The 15,833-nt window shown below is 40.3% G+C and overlaps 1 long non-coding RNA gene across 3 annotated transcripts in view; it reads right to left on the reverse strand.

The window, feature by feature from the left end:
• Positions 1-869: 869 nt before the first annotated feature.
• The window catches only part of LOC121036810 (uncharacterized), a 75,723-nt gene continuing 60,759 nt past the window's right edge, over positions 870-15,833 (reverse strand). For 2 of the 3 annotated variants that reach the window (XR_005793482.1, XR_005793484.1), the window contains 2 exons: positions 7,390-7,549; positions 870-1,002 (listed from right to left, as the gene is read on the reverse strand). This is a non-coding gene — a long non-coding RNA (uncharacterized LOC121036810). The remainder of the gene's footprint in view (positions 1,003-7,389; positions 7,550-15,833) is intronic. The other variant, XR_005793483.1, reaches the window with a different exon arrangement.

The following is a 15,833-nucleotide window of genomic DNA, read 5'->3' on the forward strand; positions in this document are numbered from 1 at the left end:
CCTCATTTAGGAAACTCACAAATTATATCACAAATTGAGGTGATTCTAATGCAATAATGTGGATTACAGTGCTTGGATTACAGTTCTGAGGAATACATAGACATAGGAATAAGGACAGAGAATAGAATATTTAACACAGGTTGGCTAAATATGATTCTTTTTAATCACAGTAAAATACGTATAACATAAAATTTACCACTTTATGGCTTGGTGTATTTTTTAAGAGAATATGTGTGGTTGTATGTGTGGCAGGGGGAGGTACTGGTTAGTGAGAAGTAAGAAGGAAAGACAGGTTTCCTGAGTCCCTGATTAGCTTCTGTCATACTTGCCTCAGTTTGTTCTGCTTGCTCAGCTGAGGTCTCATGACCAAGCAGGGTAATTCACCGCCCCTTGAAGTCAATCCCTTCATTGGCTGTGGGGGATTCTCCAGCCCCCTGAAGTCAGGCTAGAACTGATGACAGGAGCGCCTATGAACTCCAGAAGAGCCATTGAATCCCACTCTGTTCTCCTCACTACCCCCAACACACACATTTCACCTCACCTGTGACTATCTCTACCCTTGAAGCTCTTCTCTTCATCAGCAGTCATGAGAAAGACCAGGAGTACAAATTCAGCAAAGGTTTTTTTTTTTTGTTTTTTTTTTAAATTTTTTTTTTTCAAACGTTTATTTATTTTTGGGACAGAGAGAGACAGAGCATGAACGGGGGAGGGGCAGAGACAGAGGGAGACACAGAATCGGAAACAGGCTCCAGGCTCTGGGCCATCAGCCCAGAGCCTGATGCGGGGCTCGAACTCACGGACCGCGAGATCGTGACCTGGCTGAAGTCAGACGCTTAACCGACTGCGCCACCCAGGTGCCCCTCAGCAAAGGTTTTAAAGGGCAGTCCCAGAACAGTAGTCATGGTGTCAATTTTGCTCTCCAGAGAGATGACATGTGTGTATTTCCAGGCTCACTTGGGCAGTTGGTTCTTTATCTGGCTCCAGCACCAGCACCAGCACCATCTAGAGAGGGAAGGAATTCACAGCTCTTTTTTTTTTTTAAGATGTGGGGAGAGTCAGAGAGATAGAGAGAGGAAGAGAGAGAATCCCAAGCAATATCTGCACTGTCGTCGCAGAGCCCAAAGTGGGGCTTGATCTCATGAACTGCAAGATCATGACCTGAACTGAAATCAAGTGCCAGATGCTTAACTAACTGAGCCATCCAGGTGCCCTGAAACTCACAGCTCTAAAATACTTACATTGGAGTAGAGGCCAAGAATAACAGAAAATCCTGTTCCTGATAATACCACTGGAGAGAAACAACTGAGTGCCTACTATGTGCTTGGCATGATGCTTCCAGCAAGATACCCATGCCTCTTGGAAACCAGCCGAGGGCTCAGGACTCATCCAAGTGCAGGTTGTTTGAGCTAGAGCTTTTTAAGGGGAAGAGAAATCTGGATAAATTACAGTGGGTGACTCATTCTCCCTCTTCCTGGAAGCCCAATCAACCCAGATTTTATTCTACTAAAATCAGATTAAAATAAACACCACACACACTTATGTAAAGAGAGGTCTGGAAAGATAACACAGTAGTTACCTTTGAGTGGTGGACGAGGGTTGATATTTCCCTCTTCCATGTACTTTTAAGGAAGCTTGTGCAATATTTAAGCACATGGCCTTAGGACAGAAAGCACTTGGGTTCAAATCTCAGCCATGTGACTTTGGGCAAGTTACTTCACCTGTATGAACTTTAATCTTATTATCTGTAAACGGGGATGATAATAAACCTACCTGAATAAAATGATGCACATTAAGTGTTTTTGTATAGTGTCTTACACAAAGAAAACACTCCATAAATGGGAGCTGTTATTGTTATATTTCCATATTTTTTGACATTTTTTATCAAATACATTTTAAAAATTAAAAAAATAAAGATTTTTTTTTTTTTTTTAAAGAAGAACAAGGACAGTCCTGAAAAGGAAGAGAGTTTGTGAGAAGACATGTGGAGATTTAGGAGGTGTGGGCAAAAGGAGGGAGTGGCTCAGCCATGGAGTGGGGGGTAGGGGTTGAATTGGACTATGAGCCTTTCTTTTTTGGCTTCCAGCTGAGGATCTATGCCTTTCTGCCCTGGGTTACTGCTCCCTGCACCCTAAGCTCAGACACAAGAGCAATTGCCCCAGTTAGCTCTACTCTGGAAACATCTCTGATACTAGAGAATCCTGGGGCACACTGGCTACTAGAGAGTTTCTTGCCATGATCTGGATACAGAGTGACCTGACCAGCTCAGCACAAGGCTCCTATCATTTCATTTCTTGTTCTCACATGCTGTGTCTGTGAGTACTGCTTTAAAAACCTCTAAAGTTTAGCCCTTTGAAATCACACCTCTTAGTCCCTGAGGCTGGCAAGGATTTTACTGGTTTTTAAGTGCTTATTTATTTATTTTGAGAGAGAAAGAGAGGGAGCGAGTGCGACAGCACAGGTGAGTGCACGAGAAGGGAGGAGGGGAGGGGAGAGAAAGAGAGAGAGAGAGAAAGAGAGAGAGAGAGAGAGAGAGAGGAGAGAGACAATCACAAGCAGACTCCTCAAGGTCAGCGTGGGCTCAAACTCACGAACTGTGAGATAATGACCTGAGCTGAAATCAAGAGTTGGACGCATAACTGACTGAGCCACCTAGGCACTCCTACTTTACTTTTAATAAGACATTCACTGCTATGACATCATCAAAATAACTCTAGGAAAGGGACACAGTCCTTAGAGGAGGCATCCTCCCACCACTTTTCTGGGGTTGTTCCTTTTCCTTTAAGTGAATACTTGCTCTGCCTCTCCACGCCTGGCCTGGCATTCAGCACACACTGTGGGTTTTGCCTTTTGTCACACTGAGCATGCCTCCTGCAACCGTGGCTGGGGCACACATTCTCCCATATTTGGGAGTAAGCTGGAGACTTGGCGGCATGTGGGTTTCTGTTTAAAATTCCAAAGCCAGCGGGGCGTATATTATCCATTTCCTCAAATCCAACATGCTGTAAAGCATGAGTCAGAGTCGGATAAGCTTCTTCCCAGGGGAAGTTGTGTCAGTTGGTTAGTGAATGTAATTAAACAAGGATAATGTTCACTGGCATTAGCTGCAGATTAATGCAGAGAAAAACAAAATCTCCATCTTGAGTTTACAATCTTCCTGCCAAGATAGGACAACTTCCCCAAGTGTCACTGATCAGGGAAGGCAATCCAATCTTAATGTAATTTCAGGGGCATAGGAAGACCCCTCCATCAATTGTCTCCTTCCACATAAATAAATAATGTAGATATTAGGAACTTTTGGGCACTTGGGTGGCTCAGTCGGGTGAGCGTCTGACTCTTGATTTTGGCTCAGGTCATGGTCTCATGGTCATGGGATCAGGCCCACTTGGGGCACTGCAATAACATCGCAGAGGCTGCTTGGGATTCTCTCTCTCTCTCTCTCTCTCTCTCTCTCTCTCTCTCTCTTCCCTCCCCTGCTTGTGCACTTGCATGTGCATGTGCACGCTCTCTCTCCCCCTTTCTCTCTCAAAGTAAATAAACCAAAAAAAAGATATGAGGAACTTTGGAAGAGGGATGTATATTCGGATTATTTTTAAGTTATTTTGTGAGGAGGGTTACATGTTAGGAAATCTCAGTGAGGGTTATTTTATCTGATTTAATCCATCATCACGCAGGGCCAGGTGGTTGAAAGCAGACTCTGAGAGAATGGAATATAGGACAGATAAAATTTGATAAGCACTGGGAATGATATTCAGCTTATTGTGCTTTGCATACTAATGGGTCTTCTGGGAGGTCCCTCCAGGAAGCCCGGAAGCAATACCAAGGCCCTGGGCTCCAGAAGGGCTGAGGTTTAAAGGTACCAGGAGGGAAGTTAGGGAACGAGGGGCGTGTCTAGAGGTCATTGGAAACCCATGGTTTCTGTTGCACGCTTTAGCCTAGACAAGCCCTTTCCACAATCATGGAAATCACAAAACAGAAAGTCAATTCTGGAAAGGTTATTGGAGGTCATTTAGTCGAACTTCTCTTCAAAGAAGAGCAAAATGAGGTCCACCCAGAGAGGTTAAGTAATTTGCCCAAGTTCACCCAGCAGCAGGGTTGAGACTTTAGTCTCCTCTTTTCATCTTTCTACCAAGCTGCTCCAGGAACAACAAGAGCTAACACTCAGGCCGACCTCATTGGCCCATCCTGAAAATATCCACTTAGTCCCATCTTTTCAAATATAACCTCTGCGTAGGAGAGAAGCAATGCTAAACCCCATCTGAGAAACTATAGTCTCCTGCCATTCAGCTCCCTCCTGGCTTCAACAGCAGTTTCAAAATGTATTTTTTCTTCATTCCAGTAAAAAGTGTGCTAAATTTCATATAACTGAGATACAAAGCTTATTGCTAACTAGAAGAGCTTCTGGGGTTAAAGCAAAAGGGTTTTGTGAATGCTGTTTCTTTTAACTATCTGATGAAGCATTCCCCACCCCATCCACATTCCCCCACCTTCTACTTGAGCAAAGTATTTAGAAATATACTTGATCTTTTTGCCATTTCTCTGTGTTTTAGTGTTTTCAAGTGCCCCTTCTGATGTAGGTCAAAGCATTTTGTTTTTTTTTTTAAATGTGAGATTGTATTCTTTCTGCCCAGATAGGATGGAAAGGACTTTTCCAAATAAGGAAGTTTTGCTGGAGTGTGTGGCTCAGGCAGCAGCAGTTGCTACCATTCTAACTTAGTCAGATACAGTAGGTCCTCTAAGCCAGGAAGACGAAGCATTTAAGGACTCATTAGCATTTTTGCACCATTGGGGGTCAGGGGGTGCTGCCAGCAGGTGATTGTGGCAACCAGGGATGTGAAAAAAATTTGTAGAGAAGGCAAAGTTTGGTGTCGGCATACCTCTACTCTCCACATTCCCTACTTCCCAGCCCCAGAGTTCTGCAAGTATTTGTTCTCTCTTCAGGACAGAGAGTGGATGCTCTGTTTTTTTGGAATCAGATAGATATGAGTTAAAGTTCTCACATATAATTTGTGTGATTTTCAGTAAGTTACTTAACTTTTTTTTTTTTTAGCCCTTTTCCTTTCTTTTAAAGTAAAAATGGGGGCAACTGGGTAGCTCAGTCGGTTAACCGTCTGACTTCAGCTCAGGTCATGATCTCCTGGTTCCTGAGTTCGCACCCTGTGTCGGTCTCTGTGCTGATGGCTTGGAGTCTGGAGCCTGCTTGGGATTTTGTGTCTCCCTCTCTCTCTGCCCTTCTCCCACTCATGCTCTTACTCTCTCTCTCTCTCAAAAGTAAATAAACGTCAAAAATTTTTAAAGGAAAATGATAGTACTTATCTCATGGCATTTTTATGAGCAGTAAATAACCTACTAAATGTAATACATGTAGTGTGTCCCAATTCCCCTTTTTAGGCTCTAAAATTACTTGTTTTCTACCTTTTTTAAAGTACCTCCTCCACTACCAGAACATCTTAGTCCGTACTTAACCAGGGGTTAAGAGGAAAGTGTGATTATTAAAGTAATTTGTGCTAAGGTGTGAGTGACTAAAATAAAAAATTTATTAGCCCATATGAATTTCTGACTTCTGAAACAAGGGATGTTGTTGTAAGCGAAATGAAGAATTTCCTTGCAATAATGAAGACATATTTTCTTTTGTAATGCTCCTTAATTTATACAACTATGCCTTGCTCCACGTGCCCCTAAAGTCTACTCAGCCTTTTAGGGTGAGAAGAGTCAAGTGCTCCTTAAGAGTCTATATAGTTCTGGAAACTTGATAAACAGGATCTTTTTTTTCCCTAGAGAGAAGAATGCTAATCATCGTATTTTCAAAAATGTTGAAAAGCACATACTTTTTAGATTGTTAAGTTCAGATCATAATGTAGTGAAAGTCTTTGACAGAAGTTTCTTATCTGAACAGCAAGGGCCTGCTTCCAAGGACATACCCAAATGGAACAACAATTAACCCAAGACCAAGTAGATCTTAAGAGAGCCTTGATGTAAAGCTGGCAGTTTCTCAAAAGGTTAAACACATGGACCAGTAATTCCACTCTTACGCATCCACCCAAGAGAAATGAAGACATATGTTTACACAAAAACTTGCACATGAATGTGCATAGCAACATTATTCATGATAGCTAAGAAGTAGAAACAACTCAAATGCTCATTAATTAATGAATGGCTAAAGAAAACGTGGCACATCCATACAATGGAGTATTATTCAGCCATTAAAAGAAGTACTGATACACACTGCAACATGAACTTTGAAAACATTATGATAAATGAAAAAGACTGACACAAAAGGCCACATATTATATGCTGCCATTTACGTGAAATTTCCAGAATAGGCAAATTCAAGGAGACAGAAAATAGATTAGTAGTTGCCTAGGGCTGGGGTGAATAGGGGAATGTTTGTTTGTTTGTTTGTTTTGTTTCTGTGATTCTTTTAATTATTTTAACAGTTTTAATGTTTATTTATTTTTGAGAGAGACCTAGAGACAGAGCATGAGCAGGGGAAGCAGAGTGGTAGAGAGAGAGGAAGACAGAGAATCCAAAGCAGGCTCCAGGCTCTGAGCTGTCAACACAGAGCCCAATGCAGGGCTTGAACTCATGAACCACGAGATCATGACCTGAGCTGAAGTAGATGCCTAACCGACTGAACCACCCAGGCACCCCAATTTTCACGATTTTAGATGCTGGAAAATTCTGTATCTTCTCAATTTCAATCCTTTTTGTTATAAAATATAAATTTCCCAAATTAAAAAATAGGAGTCCTTAAAAATATTCTTTGCACAATTTGAGATAGGACAAAACACAATTATAGAATTTAAAAATTAGAACACTATGCACAGTTTGAGATTTCCTTTTAATCTGTCCTTTTTGCTTTAGTAGGATAAATTTAAATACTTTTTTTTGGTGAGCTTTGTTGTCACTATGTGGAAAGGGGAGTTTTGTTACTGGGCATGTGGTTTATATTTGGGGTGATGAAAATGTTCTAAAATTCATTTTGGTGATAATTGCACAACTCTGTGAATATATTAAAAATCAATGAGGGGCTCTGGGTGGCTCAGTTGGTTAAGCATTGACTCTTGATTTCAGGTCAGGTCATGATCTCGGGGTCATGAGATCAAGCCCCACGTTGGGCTCTGCACTGGGTGTGGAGTCTGCTTAAGATTCTCTCTGTTCCTTTCCCTCTCACAAGCCCCTCCCCAGCTTATGCACACACACACACACACACACTCAAAAAACCCAAAACAAACCAATAAGTTTTACACTTTAAATGGGTAAATTGTGTAGTATATAAACTATACTTCAATAAAGCTGTTACACACACACACACACACACACACACACACACACACACACACACAGAAAGATAGCCTTGAGAAAAGTACTTGTTACCTTGTAGGTACTCACAGCTTGGCTGGTGAAAGGCTATAGGACTCCTGAGGTCTGGAAAATGGCTCTGGTATCCATTTGGATATGCTAGTGAGTGGCCACTTGTTTGAATCCAAGCATGGGTGGGAGGAGCCAGGGTGAGAACCTCATAAGCTCCTCATTCTGCATTCCAGTTCTTCTGACCAGAAACACAAATAAAGCAATAAAAAACAGGCCAGAAAACAGCTTCTAGAATACATTTTAACAGTTATTTGTAGTATTGCTGCTGTTTTCTCTTAAAAATCAAATTTCTCTTTAAGCCCTATAAATAGAACAAAGCTTATTAAAGGGATATCATTATTTAAGATTGGAGTCACAAGAGAAATCATATAATTACTAATTCCACAGGCAATGAATTAAAATGGAATACTCCAATCTACCAAAGGGAGATGAGACAGGATCTTGGAAAAGATGCTAGATTATTAACAGAGTTCTTTCACTCTAAAACAAAAGCCTTAGGGGTCAACATGAAATTTAGTTGGAATTGCTTTGCTTCAAAGATCCGAATGACCAATAGAATACTAAAAGGAACTCCTTATAGATTAGGAAATTTAATGTCATTAGTAGTTGTTTTAGGAACAATTTTGGTAAAAAAGGTACCACAACTTCATGAATTTTTGTGCCCGGGAAAGTGCCCCTCCTTGATTTATAGAATGGAAAAGAATAACTAAAGCACAATTCAGACCTTAAGTGAACAGTCTCCGTTTCCTGCGAAACACCAAGAAAGCAGGGCAAAATTCCTATTTTGCAGTTTAACGCATGACTTGATAATTTAAGAATGCATTTGTATTAGTAAATGCTCAAAATTAAGGTTGACTTCACACATTTAAAAATTGTTTTTACAATTTCAAAAATGGGGTGCCTGGGTGGCTCAGTTGGTTAAGTGTCTGACTTCAGCTCAGGTCATGATCTCACGGTTCGTGAATTTGAGCCCCACATTGGGCTTTGCGCTGACAGCTCAGAGCCTAGATCCTGCTCCGGATTCTGGGTCTCCTTCTCTCTCTGCCCCTCCCCTGTTTGTTCGTGCTGTCTTTCTCTCAAAAATAAATAAATATTTTAAGAAGTTAAAAATAAATAAATAAAAAATTTCAAAAGCAATGCATTTTCACTATAAAAATGTAACTATGCAGGGTTGCCTGGGTGGCTCAGTTGGTTAAGCGTCCCACTCTTGGTTTCAGCTCAGGTCATGACTTATTGGTTGGTGGGTTGGAGCCCTGTGTCTGATGCCACAGCACAGAGCCTGCTTGGGATTCTCCCTCCCACTCTCTGCCCCTCTGTTGCTTGCCCACATACCCGTGCACCTACACACACACAAGCACACGGGTGCACTCTCTCTCTCTCTCTCTCTCTCTCTCTGTGTCTCAAAATAAATAAATAATTTTTTAAAGGTAATAATGCATCAGTATATAAATTATTATTAATAATTACTAACAATTAATACATATTTACAAAGTGCCTAGCGTTAGGTTTGGAGGCATCTGATTTAATCATCACAATCATCTAATAAGATAGTTATCATTATGTTTTCCTCCACTTTGCAGATAAAAAAGCTGAAGCTCACAGAAGTTAAGTAACTTGCCTAAGGTCATACATCTTGTGAATGGTAGAATCAGGATTTTAAACAATGCAGTTACATTTCAACATCTAAGCTCTTAAATGGGTGGCTCAGTTGGTTGAGCATCTGACTCTTTTTTTTTTTTTCCTTAACGTTTATTTATTTTTGAGACAGAGAGAGACAGAGCATGAACGGAGGAGGGTCAGAGAGAGAGGGAGATACAGAATCTGAAACAGGCTCCAGGCTCTGAGCTGTCAGCACAGAGCCCGACACAGGGCTTGAACTCATAGACTGAGAGATCATGACCGAGCTAAAGTAGGACTCCCAACCGACTGAGCCACCCAGGTGCCCCGAGCATCTGACTTGATTTGGGCTCAGGTCATGATCCCAGGATTGTGGAGTAATGTGTTACATGCTCAGTGTGGAGCCTGTTGAAGATTTTCTTTTTCCCTCTGCCACTCTCCCCCACTGGTGCACACAAGTGCTCTCTCTCGCTCGCTCTCTCTCTCTCAAAAACAAACAGAAAAATCAAATTCATTTACCCTTTTTTATTTCTTTTTTTTTTTAATTTTTTTTCTTTCAACTTTTTTTTTTGTTTTTTTTTTGTTTTTTTAATTTTTTTTTTTCAACGTTTATTTATTTTTGGAACAGAGAGAGACAGAGCATGAACAGGGGAGGGGCAGAGAGAGAGGGAGACACAGAATCAGAAACAGGCTCCAGTCTCCGAGCCATCAGCCCAGAGCCTGGCGCGGGGCTCGAACTCACGGACCGCGAGATCGTGACCTGGCTGAAGTCGGACGCTTAACCGACTGCGCCACCCAGGCGCCCCTACCCTTTTTTATTTCTAAAATAGTTTTTTATTTATTTTATTTTTTAAATTTAAGTTAATATTTATTTATTTTACATCCAAGTTAGTTAGCATATAGTGCAACAATGATTTCAGGAGTAGATTCCTTAATGTCCCTTACCCATTTAGCCCATCTCCCCTCCCACAACCCCTCCAGCAACCCTCAGTTTATTTTCCATGTTTAAGAGTCTCATGTTTTGTCCCCCTTCTTGTTTTTATCTTATTTTTGCTTCCCTTCCCTTATGTTCATCTGTTTTGTCTCTTAAAGTCCTCATATGAATGAAGTCATATGATTTTTGTCTTTCTCTGACTCATTAATTTCACTTAGTATAATACCCTCCAGTTCCATCCATGTAGTTGCAAATGGCAAGATTTCATTCTTTTTGATTGCCGAGTAATACTCCATTGTATATACACACCACATCTTCTTTATCCATTCATCCAGTGATGGACATTTGGGCTCTTTCCATACTTTGGCTATTGTGGATAGTGCTGCTATAAACATGGGGGTGCATGTGTCCCTTGGAAACAGCACACCTGTATCCCTTGTATAAATACCTAGTAGTGCAATTGCTGGGTCGTAAGGTAGTTCTATTTTTAGTTTTTTGAGGAACCTCCATACTGTTTTCCAGAGTGGCTGCACCAGTTTGCATTCCCACCAGCAGTGCAAAAGGGTTCCTCTTTTTCCGCATCCTCATCAACATCTGTTGTTGCCTTAGTTGTTAATGTTAGCCATTCTGACATGTGTGAGGTGGTATCTCATTGTGGTTTTGATTTGTATTTCCCTGGTAATGAGTGATGTTGAGCATTTTTTCATATGTTGGTTGGCCATCTGGATGTCTTCTTTGGAGAAGTGTCTATTCGTGTTTTTTGCCCATTTCTTCACCGGATTGTTTTTTGGGTGTTGTGTTTGCTAAGTTCCTCATAAATTTTGGATACTAACCCTTTATCTGATATGTTGTTTGCAAATATCTTCTCCCATTCTGTCAGTTGGCTTTTAGTTTTGCTGATTGTTTCCTTCACTCTGCAGAAGATTTTTATTTTGTTGATGTCCCAATAGTTCATTTTTGCTTTTGTTTCCCTTGCCTCCAGGGACGTGTTGAGTAAGAAGTTACTGAGGCCGAGGTCAAAGAGGTTTTGCCTGCTTCCTCCTTGAGGATTTTGATGGCTTCCTGTCTTATGTTTAGGTCTTTCATCCATTTTGAGTTTTTTTTTATTAAAATAAATTTTTTTTAACGTTTTATTTATTTTTGAGACAGGGAGATACAGAGCATGAACAGGGGAGGGTCAGAGAGAGGGAGACACAGAATCTGAAACAGGCTCCAGGCTCTGAGCTGTCAGCACAGAGCCCGACGCGGGGCTCGAACTCACGGACCGAGAGATCATGACCTGAGCTGAAGTCAGACGCTTAACCGACTGAGCCACCCAGGCGCCCCATTTTGAGTTTATTTTGGTGCATGGTGTGAGAAAGTGGTCCAGGTTCATTTTTCGGCATGTCTCTGTCCAGTTTTCCCAACAGCATTTGCTGAAGAGACTGTCTTTATTTCATTGGATATTCTTTCCTGCTTTGTCAAAGATTAGTTGGCCATATGTTTGTAGGTCCATTTCAGGGTTTTCTATTCTGTTCCATTGATCTATGTGTCTGTTTTTGTGCCAGTACCATACTGTCTAGATGATTACAGCTTTGTAATACATCTTGAAGTCCAGGATTGTGATGCTTCCATATTTGGTTTTCTTTTTCAAGATTTCTTTGACTATTTGGGGGTCTTTTGGGGTTCCATACAAATTTTAAGATTGTTTGTTCTAGCTCTCTGAAGAATGCTGGTGATATTTTGACAGGGATTGCAAATTCCTTTACCCTTAAAGTAAAGGTTCCATCAACTTCTCTAATCATCTTCTTCCAAATTAACTATTATTTGCTGTTAACGGGGGATTAGAAAGATAAAGTTTAATAACTGGAAAATAACCTTTAGCTTTCTCATAAAAATATCAATGAATCAGATATATTATAGAATACATAAAATTAATTAAATGTAGAAATGTAATTAAATATAATTAATTATACAAAATTAATAAATATGTAGAATTAATATATTATAAAATATATTTAAATATTCATGGACCAGATATCAACCCAAGAGAAATGAATACTCATGTCCATATAAAAGCATGTATTTTAAGGGTGCTTGCCACTTTTAGTCAACTAACTTGAACAATGGAAACCTGAGTATGGTAGAAGGGCCCACAGAGACTCCCTACTGAATACAAACAGGCCCATTAGGCCACCCACCTCAAAATATCCATAAGGCCTAGCTGACCAATGAGTTACTTATACCTGGACATAGGTACCAAAAAAGGAAAATTCCCATACCTTCTCACCTTCCCCCTTAAATACAGCTTTCCCACCCCTCACCTGCTGCCTCCTGGCAGGCAGTCTCTCCTTTGCTGTCCTGCCCATTGCTCCCTTGTGGTATAGTCAATAAACTTCTCTCTCCTTTGTTCTGCGTTGGGGGAATTCTTTCACCAGCCTCTGATCAGGTCATCCCACAGAGATCATATGGAGAAGTGACTTAGAGACCAGGTAGAAAGGGAGAGACCCTGAGACTGCATGGGCAAAGAGGCCCCAGCCATCTCAGTGGCCTATTTCAGCCCTCTCCCTCTTCTAACCAACCTCAGCAAAGTTCCAAACATGTGAGCGTGCCGTCTTGGATGTTCAGCCTAGGGGACACCCAAATGACTGCAGCTTCATCTGCCATCACAGGGAGCAGAACTCCCAACTGAGGCCAATCAATCCACAGAATCATGACAGATAATACAGTAAAGCCACTGAATTTTGGAGTGGTTTTATTATGCAGCCATAAATAATTGAAATGAAACATTTTTGTTTTCTATTCCTCCAATCTTTTAATCCCACAGGTGTTGATGGGCTTTGCTATTCTTAGAGTTATTTGGGGGAAGAAAATGCCATTGTCTGTTTTTCTTTCTTTCTTTCTTTCTTTCTTTCTTTCTTTCTTTCTTTCTTTCTTTCTTTCTTTTGAAGCATGCATGCAAGTGGAGGGGGGGCAGAGAGAGAGAGAGAATCCCAAGCAGGCTCTGCACTGTCACCACGGAGCCTGATGTAGGGCCTGAACTCACGAACCTTGAGGTCACGACCTGAGCCGAAATCAAGAGTTGGGTGCTTAACCAACTGAGTCACCCAGGTGTCCCTATTGTTTTTCATTTTTAATTTTTTAAAGCTTATCTATTTATTTTGAGAGAGAGAGAGAGAGCAGGGAGGGGCAGAGAGAGAGAGAGAGAGAGAGAGAGAATCCCAAGCAGACTCTGCACCATCACCACAGAGCCTGATGTGGGGCTTGAACTCATGAACCTTCAGGTCATGACCTGAGCTGAAATCAAGAGCCGGACGCTTAACCAACTGAGCCACCCAGGTGCCCTTTGTTTTTAATTTTTAAAACTTTAGTTGGCAATAATTTCAAATCTACAAAAAAAGTTGCAAAGTAGTACACAGAGCTTCCGTATACCTTCCATCTTGATCCTCTACTTATTTCTCAATTATTTGAGAGTAAGTGGTAGACACAATGCCCCATTACCTTTAATATTCTAATTTGTATTTCTTGAGTGCAAGGATTCAGTATAACAATCAAAATCAGGAAATTAATGTTGATCCAATAATATCATCCAATCTATATACCCTACTCAAATCTTATGGTCTCAATAATGTCCCTTTTAGTTTCAGGATTCGGTTTACAATCATATATTGCATTTAGTTGTGTCTCTTTAGTCTTCTTCAGTCTGGAACAGTTTCTCAAAGTTTAATGATCTTTCATGATCTTGATAGTTTTGGAGAGCCCAAACCAATTGGTTTTGAGAATGTTTCTCAATTATGGGGAGTTGTCTGATGTTTCTTTATAATTTATGCATTTTGGCAGGAATTTTACAGAAGCGATGCTGTGCTAGTCTCCAGGAATCATATGAGGAGGCACTTGATGTCAATTTGTTCCATTAATGATGATGTCAACTTTTATTACTTAGTTAAGATTGTGTCTGCCAAGTTCTCTATTGTAACATAATAAATTATTGTTTTGTAGCAAGACTCTTTGAGATCATTTGACTATCTTGTTTCTTAGCAAATTTTCACCAGTTTACCATCAGTTAATGATTCTAGCCTGAATAAATTATTATTCTGATGATTATGAAATGGGAATTTTCTAATTTTGTCATTCATTCTAGATTAGGTAGGATAGAGCTTTCCTTTCTCTCCAATTAATTAATTAATTAATTAATGTCAGTATGAATTTAGGATTTGTCTTTTACTCACAGGGTTACAATCTGTTATTATTGTTATTTATTTTGATACTCAATTTGTTGTTTTTTTTTTTTTTTTTATTAAATTTTTTTCAACGTTTATTTATTTTTGGGACAGAGAGAGACAGAGCATGAACGGGGGAGGGGCAGAGAGAGAGGGAGACACAGAATTGGAAACAGGCTCCAGGCTCTGAGCCATCAGCCCAGAGCCCGACGCGGGGCTCGAACTCACGGACCGCGAGATCGTGACCTGGCTGAAGTCGGACGCTTAACCGACTGCGCCACCCAGGCGCCCCTATTTTGATACTCAATTTGTCCCAGACTTACCAGAGGAAGCCAACTCAAGCTGGTTACTGTGTATTATACACATGCCCCCATAATTTTTCAAGCATTTTTTTTTTTAACCTTCTGGTGTCATAAAATGTTCCAAATACATACATCTTATATTTTCCTTGCTCTAGTCCTAGAGTCATATTGTGGCAAGGAGACCTGGTTCCTTTTAGCAGATAATGTTATCTAGAAAAAAAAAGATCTAAATCGGTTCATTGTTATCAGAATGCCATTGCTTCTAGATCCTCTTAGTGAACAGAGCTAGAACACACACACACACACACACACACACACACACACACACACACACACTTATATTTGTCTATCTAATCGGGCCATAAGACTGATATCTCCAGTTCCTTTGCAGCACTCCAGGATATATTCTGGACTTCCTAATTTCCATAGTTGTAACTCCTTTCTCTGATAGTGAGAAATCTGTATTTATTTATTTGTCTAACCCTGGACATGCCAACTTCCATCCTTTACTGGGTACCAGTGGAAAGCTCAGCCCTAATGAGGGGAAAGAGGAAGAGAAAAGAAAAGTCCTTTTTTTTTCTATGTGTCAGAAACTTGAGCAACATATAGCAGACATTTATGTATATTTAACTTTTGACCAAGCAGTACACAGACCATTCACGTTCTTAAATAACACAAAGGACAAGCAGGTTTGCTTAAAGATCCATATATTATCATTAGCAAAGATTTTGGCAAACTAGATTTTCATTGGCATCTCAAAAAGCAACAAAAGATACTAGATTGTGAACCAGAAGGAGCTTGGTTTAATTTCTGTCTATAAGAGTCAGTGAAGCAACCGTTGGTAAATTTCTTAATTTCTCTGAAATGCAGTTTCCTCTTCTTAAAATGGAGATAAGTGAAAGACATTATTCTGTTTAGGATAAATGAGATAAAATACATGCAGTGGCTTGCCTTGGTAGAAACTGGATCTTGAGCTTTTTTTTTAAGCCAAATAAAAACTGTTACTTAAAAATTATAAGCAGTTCCTTCTTGCTAACAAGTGAAGATTTGGATACATATTGAAAGTTGGCCCCCCCTCTGTTCTGGAAAAGCCATGACTGTTTTAAAATTATGCAAACAAGTACACAGTATCCACCCTTTGTTCTTAGGAGAATATTGAATAAAATGTAGTGGTTTTCAATCAGGAAGTTATATGTTTGATCATGTAAATTGGGTATATCTTTAGTGTCCTTGAAGGGGAAACTGTTCTTTCTTCCATGAATCTAGGCTGCCCTATGCCTATAATTGTTACTCATTCTTGGGTAGTAGTGTAAAATTTTTTGTTTGTTTGTTTGTTTGTGTTTTAGGAAGGAACGCTGAGGACTGCAGGAGGGACCACAGACGTGAACTTCACCTCACGTTGGAGGAATG

The sequence above is a fragment of the Herpailurus yagouaroundi genome, unplaced genomic scaffold (assembly GCF_014898765.1).
Source record: "Herpailurus yagouaroundi ecotype Mexico unplaced genomic scaffold, PumYag 163, whole genome shotgun sequence".
In the NCBI taxonomy this organism is placed as follows: Eukaryota; Metazoa; Chordata; class Mammalia; order Carnivora; family Felidae; genus Herpailurus; species Herpailurus yagouaroundi.